The sequence below is a fragment of the Neovison vison genome, chromosome 12, assembly GCF_020171115.1.
Source record: "Neovison vison isolate M4711 chromosome 12, ASM_NN_V1, whole genome shotgun sequence".
NCBI classification, from domain to species: Eukaryota; Metazoa; Chordata; class Mammalia; order Carnivora; family Mustelidae; genus Neogale; species Neogale vison.
This window is the reverse complement of record NC_058102.1, coordinates 97,407,872-97,418,175: the sequence shown is the minus strand read 5'-3', so window position 1 is coordinate 97,418,175 and position 10,304 is coordinate 97,407,872. Positions and strand designations below refer to the sequence as shown.

Genomic DNA, 10,304 nt, shown 5'->3' with positions numbered 1-10,304 from the left:
TTGGTGCATTACTAAGAAGTGTAGAAATAAGGAACTATTATAGGATACTAAAGTGTCAGATGAATTGGTATTAGGATCTGCCCTGTTTTTTTAATTGTTAAATTTTGTAATAGTTTAATATTATAGAAAAGTGAACAAACTATAAGGGCACATTCTAGACATGGAGATAGAACATGAACTGTACCATCTAAGCCATATATATATATACGTAGGCCAGTTCCATACATGACTCATAATCCTCCCTGAATAGAGAAACTATCCTGATTTCTAACTCCATAGATCAGTTTCACTTATATTAAATCATTTTCTACATATACTTTTGTGTCTTGCTTCTTCACTCAGAATGATGCTTGGGAGAACTTCTCATGCTATTGAAGGTAGCAATATTACTTTTACCTTCATCATTATGTCCTTCCATTTTATGAATATATCACAATTTAAAAACTGATTCTATCACTGATGGACTTTGATGTTTCAGGTGCTTTGGGTTATTGGGAATAATGAGGCTAAGACTTTCTTAAACATGCATATATTTCGTGTATATATGTACACATTTTGATTGGGTAAATACCTAGGATTATAAATTCCTGTTTCAAATATATCAGGACATCAACCTAATAAATACATTCAAAAAGTTTTCATGCTGTTTATAGGAAAGCACACTCTAATCTTCAAGGTACATGGGATGGTCCATCTCTTTTTAATGTCCATTATTCTCAGGATTGTACAGTAGTTGTGAATTTAATGTCCTTTTCCCTAAGTACAAAAAGTTCACATTTCATATGTTCATTAGCCTTTGGATAAGCACTTTAGCGAAGAAATTAGTCTGTTATTAGGTTAGGTTTTTCTTTTCTTATTGAGTTGTAGTAGATTTTATAAATTCTGGTTACAGTCCTTGATGACAACTGCAAATATCTTCTCACACTACATGACTTGTCTTATTTAAATGACTTTTAGGGCACCAGCATGGCTCAATCAGTTAAACACCTCACTCTTGATCTCAGCTCAGGTTTTCATCTCAGGGTCAAGGGATCAAGTTAAAAGTCAGTCTCTGTGTGGGGGGAATGGAGCCTACTTTTAAAAAAATCACTTTTATTAAAGTACAACTTACATACAACAAAATGTACTTATTTTAAGTGTAGCATTCCATTGAGTCTTGACAAATGTCCCTTTGGCTATTCGAGGTCTTTTCTGGTTCCACATAAATTTTAAAATTATTTGTTCCATTTCTTTGAAAAAGATGGATGGTACTTTGATAGGAATTGCATTAAATGTGTAGATTGCTTTAGGTAGCATAGACATTTTCACAATATTTATTCTTCCAATCCAGGAGCATGGAACATTTTTCCATTTCTTTGTGTCTTCCTCAATTTCTTTCATGAGTACTTTATAGTTTTCTGAGTGATGTATGTATATATCTTTATAACTAAAAGTACAATCAAGCTATATAAATTTCTATCACTCCTGAATGTTTGTATTCTTTCCCACTTAATCTTTCATAGTAGATTTGGTTTATCTTTTCAAAATAAATTAAATCTTATGGTATTTTCCCTTTAAAATGTGTATATTTTCTCTTGGCACACTACTTTGAGATTTATCCACATTGCCACACAGATGAATTATTTATTCTTTTATTACTATGTACCAAATACACCACTTTTTATCACTTCTCAATGGTTACTTGCATTATGTTCCTCTTTTAATTATTATGAATAAAGTTGCAATTATCAACTCTTTTCAAAGACATAGTTTTTTTCCTATTAGGTAAAGTCTTGGGGTTAAATTTGACAGCTTATTTCACAGATACATTTTTAATTTTATAAGAAACTCAAAACTGTGTTCCAAAGTGGCTTTACCATTTTTTTCCATTTATTTATTTTCAGCATAACAGTATCTTTTTTTTTCAATTTATTTATTTTCAGAAAAACAGTATTCATTATTTTTTCACCACACCCAGTGCTCCATGAAATCTGTGCCCTCTATAATACCCACGACTTGGTACCCCGATCTCCCACCGCCTCCGCCACTTCAAACCCCTCAGATTGTTTTTCAGAGTCCATAGTTTCTCATGATCTACCAGCAATATATGAAAATTTCAATTGCCTCATGTTTTTCCCACCATGCTATTATTAGTACATTTAATATTGACCATTTTAACAAATGTTTAATAATGTTTCATTATCACTTTGTTTTTATTTTCTTAATGACTAATGATGTTGAAAATCTTTTAATGTGCACATTTGGTATTCATGCTTCTTCCTAAGTGAAGTATATGTTCAAATCTTGAACCAGTTTTATTGGGCTGTTTGCCTTTGTTATTAGTATACTGTGTGTATTTGACTATGTGTTTATACTTATACATACCTGTTACTTTGTACCTTTATTACATTATACAAATAACATAGATCAATATGTATTTCATATATTTTATATATGTAAAGTGAAATATATCCATAAAATTTTTGTGCATGTCTATATCCATAATACATATTATATCTATATACTCACTAAATACATATTTTTAGTCAAATACCTGTCTTATAAATATCTTCTCTTAGTATAGGGCATTTCTTTTCACTTCTGTTTAAACAGGTTTTTTTTAAAGTTTTATTTATTTAAGTAATCACTATACCCCACGCGGGGCTTGAATTTATGACCTAAGATCAAGAGTCGCATGCTCGTCTGACTGAGCCAGCTAGGCACCCACTTTTCACTTTTTAATGGTATCTTTTGAAAAGCAAGTTTTTAAATTATGTCTATGATCTATTTCAAGTTTATTTCTCATTGTGTTCACTTTTATCCATATGTATATCTTATTGTAGCAACACCATTTGTAAGAAGGCATTAATTTTCCCCTCAATTTGCCTATTGTTACTCTATTTCAGGACACATTGTTATAGTCCAATAAGTTATATGTTTACACATATCTCAATGTCAGTTTTTTGAAGTTTACAAAATACTGCTATAATATAATAATTCGTTCAACTGATGCCCAAGTGTTTCATGTTTAAATAATGCTGTAAATGACATTTTTAAATTATCAAGTTCAAATGCTCAACATTGTTATACAGAAATACAATTTTATATATATTGACACCCTTGTGCTTTTTTTTAAAGATTTTATTTATTTATTCGACAGATAGAGATCACAGAGAAGAAGGCAGAGAGAGAGAGGAGGAAGCAGGCTCCCTGCTGATCAGAGAGCCCAATATGGGGCTCGATCCCAGGACCTTAGGATCATGATCTGAGCTGAAGGCAGAGGCGTTAACCCACTGAGCCACCCAGGTGTCCCTTGACACTCTTGTGCTTTTGCTAAACTCACTTATCTTTTGTTTAAATTCAATTAGCCAACTTATAGTACATCATTATTTTCATATGTAATGTTCAATAACTTATCAGTTTTGTATACCAAGTGCTCATCACATTTTGCGCCCTCCTTAATGCCCATCATCCAATTAACCACTTATTCATTCAAGGATTATCTTATAGGTCATTTAGGATTCTTTATCAATCCAATCCTGTTATCAAAGGAAGATGATTTAACTCCTGTCTTCCTAATCACAATCACTTTATCTTTTTCTCACCTTATTTTGTAGGTTAGGAACTCCAACACATTGTTGAACATGAGCTATGAAGTAGTTATTCTTGCATAGATCATGATTTTAGAGGAGAGCTTCCAGGCTTTTTTTCTTGTATTTGATATAAGATGAAGTTTTGTTTTGTTTATAACTAGGTGTCCTTTATCACATTGACATTGTTTTCTCTGCTTCTACTTTAATGAGAAATTTTCAGCATAAACAAGTACTGAATTTATTCAATTTTTTTTTCGTGAGGGGCACTCGGGTGGCTCAGTGGATTGGTTAATATATGCCATTATATTTGAAGTGAAATGCTCAAATACAGCACCTGGGTGGGCAATTTTTAAAAAAACACATTCTTATAATCTCTGCCTTTTAACCAGTGATGTATGTCTTGATCACTTATACAATGTAAGCTTTTATGTTTGGACTTTTGTTAATCATTTTGTTATATGATTTTTGTTTGTTCTCGTTGTTCTTTCTTTTGTTTCCCATTTCCTGCCTTATAATTAGCAACCCTAGTGTTTCATTTTACTTTATATAATGTGTTTTTGACTATACCATTTCTTAAAAGTTTGTGTGTGAATTATAGTATACACAGTAAACAATTCACAGACCACTTAGAATTAATTTTTACCACTGGAGGTAGAATATAGAAAATGTATTACTCTCTAGGACCCTTCACTCTTTCCTTTTTATTGCAGTTATAATTTATATTATGTTTGTAAACATCAGAAGCTCCACCAGATAATGTTATAATTTTTGCTTTCAACAATCAGTTTTATAAAAGGATTTGTATAGAATTGGTGTTTTTGTTTGTCTTGAATGTTTAGTAGAAATCTACAACCAAGCCATCTGAGCTTGAAGTTCTCTTTATAGGATGACTTACCTATGTATTTGTTCCCTTTAATAGATACAGGACTGTATGGGTTAGATATTTCATCTTTAATTATCTTTGGTCAATTGTATCTTTCAAAGAATCCGTTCATTTCATTTAAGTTGCCAAATCTACTCTGCAGATGTTTTCAAAATATTTCATTTGTATCTTCTTAATATCTGTATAATCTCTAATGATGTTATTGCTCTTATTCCTGATAAATCTTTTCTTTTCTTTTTTCCAGCTCTGTCCCACAACAGTTTTATCAATTGTTATTTATCCCTTCTAAGAATCAGCTCTTGATTCCTTTCAACTTCTCTCTTGCTTTATTGTTTTGTTTCTTCTAATTTCCTTTATTGTTTCCTTTCTACTGTTTAGATACGTTCTCTTTGACTTTTTACAGGTAGATTGTCTAAAACATCAAAAGTAGAGATGAGAAATCACACAGCAATAACAACATTCATCTTTTTGGGACTTACAGAGAAACCCCAGCTGCAAGTTTTCCTTTTTATCTTCCTATCTCACCTATGTGCTGAATATTACTGGAAATCTGACCATTATCATTCTGACATTCATGAATTCTCATCTTAAATCACCTATGTATTTTTTTCTTCGGAACTTCTCCATCTTAGAAATATCATTTGTGACACTGTGTATTCCCAGATTCCTGTACAATGTTTCAACCAGAGACAAAACTATTACTTATAATCCTTGTGCTAGTCAAATATTTTTTATTGGGCTTTTTGGGGCCACAGAATTTTTTCTCCTGGCAGCCATGTCCTATGACCGCTTTGTGGCCATCTGCAAACCCCTTCATTATGTGACCATCATGAACAACAAAGTCTGTACTATCCTCATCCTCTGTTACTGGATCTCTGGACTGATGATCATCATCACACCCCTTGGTATGGGCCTCCAGCTGGAATTCTGTGACTTCAGTGCTATTAATCTCCTCTTTTTAAGATTTCATGCTCAGATACTTGGTTTATAGAACAGATGGTTATAATCTGTGCAGTGTTGACATTCATTATTACTTGATAGGTGTCATTCTTTCCTACACATTTATCATCAGAAAAATTCTAAGATTCCCTTCTGCTTCTCAAAGGAAAAAAGTTTTCTCTACCTGTTCTTCTCACATGATTGCTGTTACCATCACATATGGCAGCTGTATTTTCATCTACGTCAAGCCTTCAGCCAAAGAAGAAGTGGACATCAATAAAGGAGTATCGGTTCTCACCACATCTGTTGCCCCTTTGTTGAACCCTTTCTTTTATACATTGAGGAACAAGCAAGTGAAACAAGCTTTAAATGACACAATAAAAAAATTGCACTTATCTTACACAAGTAAGAGCAAATGGACTTTGAAAAATCAATGAGAACATTTGTTTCATAGCATTTTTTTTTCCTGGAAGTCCTAACTAATTCACTAAGGTTAACCTCAGAATCATTTAAATCTTGATTTTTAAACCTACTCAAAACTAATAATTTCTTTCTCTCTTTAATCTCAATCAAAACTGTTTCCTCCATTAAAGGAACATGAGATTTTTTTTCCCAAGAAATAAAATCTTCTCTCATCTCTAAGCTTTTCTTTATTATTCAAAAAGAAACTATATAACATATTAATTATACTGTCTATGAGTATAGGAAATTTTTAGATCAATACTTTTTCTAAACTCTTTTAATTGACATATGTAAATGTGCCAAAAGAAACATATGAAATATAGGGAAAAAATATCATCTTTGTTTTAAGGTGTTAATAAGATAAGCTTTAAAATAGACTCTAAATGGGCATGTTAAGTATAATTGAAATAAAACAAAAGTAAGAAAATAAATACCAGGAATGTGGAAAATAATATGATACACAAAAGATATAAGGAAACCAGAATTTTTAGATTTTCTTCAAGAAACAGAAAATTTAGACCACAACTGCCTGACAATAACATGCAAGCATTCATACACACATGCACACATACAAAGATTTTAAGACACACCAAAATTTTTCTCCATTACAAAGACCTACTTTTCAGTAAACTTTACTATATCATTGTTCTATCTGAGCAAAGCACATTACTCACAAACCAATCCTCTCTAAATTTTATGTCACATTAAATGGTGGATGTTTGAAACAATTATACCTATAAAGAAATGGTTCTGAAAATTGCATCTTAGAGACACAAGCTTAAAATGTTGAAGGCAATCACAAGATTTCCAAACACTACCCTTTTCCCATAACTACTACCACACAATATACAATGTAACAGTGGATTACAGCTGTAGAGCTCTTTTCTTTCTAGGAAAGAATACGTACAGAAAGGGAGAAAAAAAGACACTAAGAGATATGAAACATCTTCAACCTACAGCTTCAGCTGCAGCAAATATTAAACACATCCCAGCAAAAGTATCCTAGCAAGATTATCCTAAATCTTCATACTAATGGCCTATTTACATCCACTTATACTTCAACAATAAAAAATTGCAATGCATAGCAAAGGAAAAAAATGAAAAAAACGAACAAAAACACTCCACCATCTAAAGAGATAAAGCAAGCTATAGAACTAGAACAAATATAACACAGATGTTAAAGATATCTAGCAAGGAGTTGGAAACAACTATGATTAATATGGTAAGGGCTCTAAAAGAAAAAGTAGAAAGCATGCAGTGACAGACGACAAAATTAAGTGTAGAAATGAAGCCTATAAGAGAGAGTCAAAGGAAATACTAGGGGGGAAAAAACCACTTATAACTAAAATGAAGAATGCCTTTGATAGACATGTTAGTAGAATGAACAAGGCAGAGGAAAGAACCAGTGAATCCTGAAGACAGCTCATAAAAACCTACAAAACGAAATGCAAGAGAAAAAAAATGAACAAAGACTTTGTCAGGAAAACAAACTGAAGGAATTCATTATCGGCAGGCCTGAACTTCAAGGAATTCTTCAAAAGTTCTTCAGGCAGAAGAAAATTATACTTATCAGAAAACTTACTCTACATACACAAAGAAAGGATGAACATGGAAGAAGAAATAATTAAAGGTAAAATACAATATGCTCACTATAAAGATAAATTAATGAAGACAGTAGGGTATTGACAACAGAATATACATAAAGATCAATGAAACAGAATAGAAATTCCACAGGTAGGACACATACAGTTGATCTTTGACAAAGAGCAAAGGCAATTCAACAGAGACAATTTTTTCCACAAATGTAGAATTGGACATTCATATAAAAAATAAATCTAGACACAGACCTTTCACAATATTTAACTCAAAATGGATCATAGACCTACTAGAGAACTTCAACAATAAGTAAATGGGTGGTGATCAGTGGAGCCAGGATTCTTACTTTTGGAGTGGGAGTTTACAGAGAAAAAGGGGAAGAAGGTTGCATATAGTAATACTTGTATATTTGTATACAAGTTATTAGGATCCTATATATTTCCTGGCTCTGCCTGTTAGAGGGTCTAGAAGAAATAACACCCTTTTTTTAAGATTTTATTTATTTATTTGACAGAGCGAGATCACAAGTAGGCAGAGAAGCAAGCAGAGAGATCGGAGGAAACAGGCTACCTGCTGAGCAGAGAGCCTGATGCAAGGCTCAATCCCAGGACCCTGGGATCATGACCTGAGACAAAGGCAATGAACACACCTAGGGACCAGTTCTTGGTTTCTAAAACCATCCTGGTCCAATAAGAGTAACCAAGTATTGTTGCACAAGTGTCTGATTACAGGGTTCTGGTAAGGGATATATAAGATGACTCTGAAACATCTTATAGTACCAGAAAACAAGGAAGTGATTTTAAGAAACACACTATGATGGTTGGATATCAAATGGAAGAGTAACCAATTAAAAGACCTCCCAATGGCCAAAGCTAGTAAATTTAGCAATAAAATAAATTGTATTGGATATAATTCAGAAGTTTACAATAAGGATCCATGAGCCCATAGTGATATAAATAAATGGAGATTTATGAGTAAATTAATAAATGGGGAAGAACACAAATTCCCCATGTAAAGGAATCCCAAATAATTTATACAGATACCCCATCTTCCAGGCAGAGCATAATTCCCACTCCTTCAATGTCAGCTCTTCATAGTGACTTTCTTCCACAGAGTACAATGTGGAAAGTGCAGGATGGGAGGACAGCAAATGTGTGGAGGACCCTAACAATTAGTGCCTTTATCAGGCGATCAAAGTTCCATGAAAAATGATAAATTATTCTAATAGTAAACACTCATATGGATGAGTAAGGGGCAAATTTACCCCTATTGTCTTCTTTCCCAAGAAAGATGAAAATTGATGATGATGAATTGATGATGAAAATGGCAAATTTAACCCCATGGGTTTCTTTCCCAAAACACATAACCAAATTTAATCTGAGCATAACATCATATAAATCCCCATGAAGGTCTATTATACAAACTACTAGATCAGACTTCTTCAAATTCTCAAGATTATCAAAATTCTGAGAGAGTATCCCATGCAAAGTAGCCTCTTAAAGATATGATTAACATACTGGAGTGCCCTGGAAGAGATCCAGGAACAAAACAGAAACAGTAAGTAAAAATCAAAGAAATCTGAATAAATTAAGTTCTTTAGACTTAGGAATAATGTATCAATCCAACAACATATCAATAAGTGTGTCAGTTCACTAATTGCAGTGAATCTAAAATATTAACATGATAATAGGAGAAATTGTGTTGAGGACATATAGGAACTCTACCTTCACATTTTTTCTATAGTTCTAAAACTGGCCTAAATGAAAAATTTATTCAAAAAAGATAAAAAAAGAATCTTGATATTTTAATTGGAATTTTGTTGAATCTGTCAATACATTTGTTAAATATTAATACCTTCAATATATTGAGCCTTCTAAAACATGAGGATTTCATAACTTTCTGCTTAATTATATGCTGATTTTTAAAATTCTCCTCACAAAGAATTGGTTTACTTATTTTTTTATTTAATTTCTTTTCAGTGTAACATAACTCATTGTTTATGCACCACACCCATCGTTCCATGCAATACATGCCCTCCACAATACCAACCACCAGGCTCCCCCAACCTGCCACCCCCTGTCCCTTCAAAACCCTCAGATTGTTTTTCAGAGTCCATAGTCTCTCATGGTTCATCTCTACCTCCAATTTCCCTCAACTCCCTTCTCCTCTCCATCTCCCCAAGTCTTCTGTGTTATTTGGTATGCTCCACAAATAAGTGAAACCATATGATAATTGACTCTCTCCGCTTGACTTATTTCACTCAGCATAATCTCTTCCAGTCCCGTCCATGTTGCTACAAAAGTTGGGTATTCGTCCTTTCTGATGGGGACATAATTCTCCATAGTGTATATGGACCACATCTTCCTTATCCGTTCATCAATTGAAGGGCATCTTGGCTCTTTCCACAATTCGGCAATTGTGGACATTGCTGCTATGAACATTGGGGTACAGATGGCCCTTCTTTTCAATACATCTGTATCTTTGGGGTAAATATCCAGTAGTGCAATTTTAGGGTCATAGGGAAGCTCTATTTTAATTTCTTAAGGAATCTCCACACTGTTCTCCAAAGTGGCTGCACCAACTTGCATTTCCACCAACAGTGTAAGAGGGTTCCCCTTTCTCCACATCCTCTCCAACACACGTTGTTTCCTGTCTTGCTAATTTTGGCCATTCTAACTGGTGTAAGGTGATAGCTCAGTGTGGCTTTAATTTGAATCTCTCTAATGGCTAGTGATGATGAACATTTTTCCATGTGTCTGATAGCCATTTGTATGTCTTCATTGGAGAAGTGTCTGTTCATGTCTTCTGCCCACTGTTTGACATGATTATCTATCGGTTTTGTGTGGGTTGAG

At 33.3% G+C, this 10,304-nt stretch overlaps 1 pseudogene; it reads left to right on the top strand.

The window, feature by feature from the left end:
* Window positions 1–4,887: 4,887 nt before the first annotated feature.
* Window positions 4,888–5,831, top strand: LOC122890996 (annotated as a pseudogene).
* Window positions 5,832–10,304: the final 4,473 nt, after the last annotated feature.